This window comes from Seriola dumerili, unplaced genomic scaffold (genome assembly GCF_002260705.1).
Source record: "Seriola dumerili isolate Sdu_G_001 unplaced genomic scaffold, Sdu_1.0 BDQW01000226.1, whole genome shotgun sequence".
Lineage (NCBI taxonomy): Eukaryota > Metazoa > Chordata > Actinopteri > Carangiformes > Carangidae > Seriola > Seriola dumerili.
This window is the reverse complement of record NW_019174481.1, coordinates 6,213,481-6,219,424: the sequence shown is the minus strand read 5'-3', so window position 1 is coordinate 6,219,424 and position 5,944 is coordinate 6,213,481.

The following is a 5,944-nucleotide window of genomic DNA, read 5'->3' as shown; positions in this document are numbered from 1 at the left end:
AAACGCGCCACTGGGCCCATCACACATGGCATGGCAGCACAGCGTATACTGACAGTTATAGATTCGTAATGAAAGAACAAGTAAAGATGGGAGTGATATTAATAAACTATAAATTTGCTTATGGTCCAGCGGCCCACATGTCTTTCATTTCAAGTTTTGTAGACGACTTAAACTCGAGATTGTCAGTGCACAGACAGTACAGGTTAAAGAAAAAAAACGGCCCACATTTGAAAAAAAATTAGTGATTTACAAAAAGAACACGAACATAACATCTATAACGTGGTGTTAATATAACGAGTACATTTTTTTATAAAAATTACTCTCTGGAAATTTAAACAGCAAACATGACCTGTTTGAAAGCCGGCTTTGATTATCTTTTAGTGTTGATTCTTTTTTGTGGGGGGTAAATAGATTGGAAGGCTCTACTGTCTGCCTTTATGAACCAGACAATAACTGTAAAAGCTGTACACGAGCCAGCAGTACTGGAAATTATAACATTATTGTTATGAAGTAAGTAACTATAACCAGCATCATTTTGCACTCGATGCCAACCGAGATATCTGAATAATTATCTTAGTTTTAATTTGCCAATCAGAACCAAGAAGATTAGAGACTCAGTTCATAAAAATTGTCAACTCGTGGTGGGATCATACACTATACTTACCCACAAAAGACAGTTTCAAGCAAGATGAATTAAAACTGAGATTAACTGTAAATTGTTAAAGTATGTCTGTTGGTTTCAGTGGAATAGTATCTGCTTATCTAACAATAAATTATGAGTACAGGGCGATAAAGTAGGTTAGTTGCCAACATATTAAAATAAAAGGGCCTTTTTGTTGCACCGTTCATAGCCAAGCAGTTTATCTAATCGAAGAATAGCTCAATTGAAGAGTAAGTGTTCAATGTGACTGCATGACTGCTTATCGTAAATCCTGTTCCAGCTTCCTTGCCACAGCTCTTATCCGAAGGCTAGCACTGAGTCATCAGACGCCCACTGACCAAGAGCGGAGTTACAGCACGTGCGCTTCTTTCTGCTTGGTAAATCTGCACCAAAACAGTTCATCTACTCATAGGACGAGCAACACAAGTAACATTTGGTGACCATTCTTAGGTGAATGGAGTATAACCTTGTTATTAGTAAGGTCTACTGTATTTCAGACTATGAACAGTATAACAGTGAGGATTGAATAATTAATATTATCATATCTCGTATGAATCATAGAATATAAATATAGTTGAATTAAACTTATATAACAACTAAATCCAAAAATTAAAATGTCTAAAAGAAGAAACAAAAAAAAAAAAAAAAAATCTAAAAACAAAAAAAAATAAAAAAAAAAAAAATAAAAAAAAAAAAAAAATAAAAAAAAGCGGAAAATTCTACAATCACATCAAGTATATAATCAAATAGACACAAGATACAATGAAAAATTACTTAACCTAAAAATATATAACAGTATACAATGGCATTTAACAGTGTGAAGAAAAATTACAAAAGGCAGTAAAAACATATTGAATTAATTGTGAACATCGAATAAATTATAAATAACCAGCGCATCGATATTTCACAACGCCTGTCCTATTAGCTATGTGTTTACCACCAACACGTCTTCTTATCTTCCATTTACTGTACGTGTTACATTGGACTCGGTAACACTTACGTAGAAACTCAGATTTGAATTAATTATCAATCCTGTCCATGCTGTCACAGACTCGCCCAATGGAGTGTGGTGAGGACCGCCTATTCCCGGGCTTAATGGTCATCCCTGGGAACTTACCCCAGGACAGATTCTAACCTGGCCCAGCTCCGACTGCCAGATGCACATGCAGCTATCACTAGTGGCAAGCCGCTACGCGCTGAGTGTCAGGCTCAGTCAAGCGGTAGCAGACTCCATACCTATAGGAGACAGACGAGGGCACCCACAAGCAGTATATTCGAACAACAAGCCTAGATCGCGCATTCCTACCTTTCCCCAAATGTCCCCAAAGCGTGCACCAGCCCAGGTCATACCACGCCCGGCACCTCGCCTCTGGAGTTCAGGCAGCCATTATGGTTATGAACATCGCCAGGCATAATCACAGCACCTTCTGAACCGACCTTCCGTCAAGTATTAGAAGCTTTACTTCAAATTATGATTATATATGGTGGCAAGACATCAATATCAGTAATCAATATAATTATATGATTATTTATATAAAGCTCAATAGGTTATAATCCAAACCTAGACTAATTACTACGCAAAAAATAAAGACATTCTTGTGCTGAAATTTATAAAACAACACTAGCCATAACGTTTTCATAATTTATTTTTTAATTAATGTGTGTCTGTTCTCACATTATTAAAAAATTATTCTTGGCAGAATTGTAAGAGGAACTATATTTCATGCCGAGAACCACTCTGGAATGAGAGTGTTTAGCGAGATGGACAGGGTTCATGTCAACCATTAGTCAAGTACTCAGTAAGTGTCCTTAAGCATAAAAAATGAAAATATACAAAATTAAAAATGTTATAAAGATAGTCTTATATAGGTAGGAGGGAGTGAAATGACGATAGAAGAAGGGTGATTTTGGATGAAGAAAACATTACCTACATTACGCGTATACATTTGAATAATCTACAGCATACGCTAAAATGACACAACACTTAGGGTTACGAGATGATTACGTTTTTAAAGAATATCACGGAAAAGACGGGAGAAAGGATTCACGCGGAATATCACTGGTTATGTAGTTTAAAGAATGGCGGCTTTGTTATATTTAATTTTTATTCAACTTAAAGTAATAAATTAAATTAATATTATTCAAAACATCGCGAATCAACGTCTTTTTTGGTTTTTTTTTTCTGTTGTGATCTAAATTTGGAAAGAACATGGTATTAAAATAAGAGATCATTTTCTATTAAACGGACTTAGGACAGATTCCAACCATAGGCATAAGAAGGTTTGGGTTTTATACTTTTAGAACTAGTGAGATGGTCCCCTTCACCCAATATAAAATACAGACGTAAATTATAACACACACACACATTTATGGCAAGATAACAAACAAGAAATGTGCAAGAAATGGATGATCATTTAGGTGATTCTCTCACCAGCATAAAAGTTTTATCCCCAAGAAAAACCATATGTTGAAGTCAATGTTTTTTTAGAGTTGAAGACATACCCAAAAATAGAGGTGAAATAAAGAGCACCGAGACTAAGTAACCTGGGTGAGTTTATAAGCTTTATTAGAGGGACGATTTTAGGTAATGGTGTGTTGATCAATTAAATCGGATCACGCTATTAAAGCAAGGTGCATTGAAACAATGTATAACAAACGTTTCAAATTAGCATATAGTTAAAAGGCATAAAAAATGTGGAAAAAAACGGACACGCTATAACGCAAGGCATGAAATCAGATAAAAACGTACATAGGTTATAGTAAGGGATAAAAAAGTGGAAAAAAACAATGGACCTCCTTGATATCAGAAGATGGTACTTAGCTAGGACGTAAAAAGGACACAGTTGAAGAGAAGAGCGATCAGAGCTAAATACACAGACTGATTTCCATAGGCTGAAAAGAACAGCAATCATAAGTATGTAGGCGAATAAAATATAGATTCGAATAACACACCATAGCGCGAAAATTTGATATTTTATCGAGAGGTCTCTAAAATCACTGCGTTTTAAAATAGTACCCAACTGTATATTCTTTAATAATGCAACAGATGTGAAAGTAAGAAAAAAATTCGAAATTTTGTATTCACTTTAACCATATAAAGTAAATTAAGTAAAAGGACCATAAAAATTGTGGAAAAAACGTGAACATACGCCCTATGTTAAATAGCAAGGCTTAGATGAAAAGTCAGTCTAAGAAAAAAACGTATGGCACAATCAATTTGGAGGATTTCATAAAATTCACCAGAATGATTTGGGGAATAAAATGAGAGCATTAAAAATGTTGTGGACGACTAGAAATTTTCACTACGGACAAAAACCTGGGGGGCCTGGGGGAAACGGGACATTATGAGCTCATGTGACATGAAAAGTCAATATTAACAAATGTTTCATAAGTAATAGTTCAACAGCGTGAATAAAATAAATTATCCGTGATATTGAATAAACAACCCCATCCCTATAGTGTCAATGTTTATAGTAAAGGCATTAAAAATAAATAAGTGAATCAAATATATACTGTGACCAGTTCTCAGAGTAGTATAGTTAAAAGGCTCTCATTAAAAAACATGTTAAAAATAGACTTGACACGCCATGTGTGAAAATTTGAATTTTTTATAAAGGAACCTAGTGAGCGAGATATATATGTTTACGATAATTAAAATCCAAAGCATCCCTTCTCTTACTTTTCCATGTTTAATTAATTTTATTGATTATGGGAAAATCTAATGAGAAGTGAAAAAAAAATGACCATAGTATAGTAGGATTAAAAAATCAAAAAAACCAATTTACTTTTAATATGAAGCTTATAGTTAAAAGACAATAAAAATGTGGAAAAAAAACTCCACACCAAAAGCTAGAGTCAAAAAGTTTCCCAAAATCTCAGTATCGCTTAATGGCATTTAAAATCAGATTAACTGCGTCTTGAGAATCATTGATGATTGTTATATAGAGTTATAAAATCTCTCGTTTCAATTATCCCCGGCTCAAACTTATCTTTTTATTTTTTGACGCAATCCAAATAAATAGATAAATAGACCAAGGCTAATATTGTGGTCCCCAATGTTTTACATGACCAATGGATTGAACTCATGTTCTAATCACAAGAGAATCATTTTCAGATGTTATGCCCACACACTTTTGTTATTCTTAAATGGTTGTTTGAAGGTCAAAGCCTCCCAGGGCTCCGAGCTCCACTAGATTAAATATTAATGCCGAGGCCTAGGCATACAAAGAAGAGCCACCGTAACGAGCGCTCGAGTTTAATTAGACAAGGACGGCTTATGGGAAGACGTCAGTAGACAAAATGCTACACTGAGGTTATCACGCTACCCAGGAGGCTTGATTAAACAAACCGTCTCGACGATAAAAACAACCACTAAGCACAACATGCTATAGTTAAGGCCAATAAAAAGTGGGAAAAGAAAATTGACGATAGGCTATCCGGAGCGTCCATCACTCTCGTAAGCCATAACAAACAAAAAAAGAGACCATTATAGCCTGAAAAGTAAGGCCAATAAAAAATATAGAAAGCCAAAACAGAGAATGACAACGCCTATTAGACAATGCCATTAAGAAAAAGTGAAGCAACAGAAGAATGAATAGTTATTAGTAAGGCATAAAAAATTTTAAAAAATGAAAACGCTATGGTTAAGGAATGAAAAGTCATAAAAAAAGACATAGTATAGTAAGGCATAGAAAGTGAAAAAATGACATAGTAAGTAGGCATAAAAATCAAAAAAACCATATAGTATAAGTAAGACATAAAAAGTGAAAAAAACGACATAGTTATAGTAAGCATTAAATTGTGGAAAAAAACGACACGCTATAGCAAGGCATGAAAAGTCATAAATCACACCTCCTCCCTTTATCGATGCAGCCTCAGCATTATCCAGAACAGTTGCAGCATTATTACTCAACCGACGTTATACTGAGTGGTTCACCTAAACTGAAATGTGTGGGAATATAAAAACTAACGATACATTTTACGCTTACCAGCATATTGTGATGGGTTTTACAAAGGTGAGTAGCAAGGATGATGGGAAAGATTGTCATAAATAATGTCATATGTACTAGTAAGGTGTGCGATGAGGAAATAATGTGTAAAAATAAGATGTCCGCATGTAGGCTCAGTGTTTGTGTTGTTTAAAGGTTGGTGTGTGTGGGATAGTTGTTAGAGGCATTTGAAGTGGATGGATAAGTGTTGTGGTTGAAAAATAAGATGGACTCGAGTTAGTGGTGTTGTTGTGTGTGTAGTTGTGGTAGTGAAGTCATACTAAAAAAAACATTT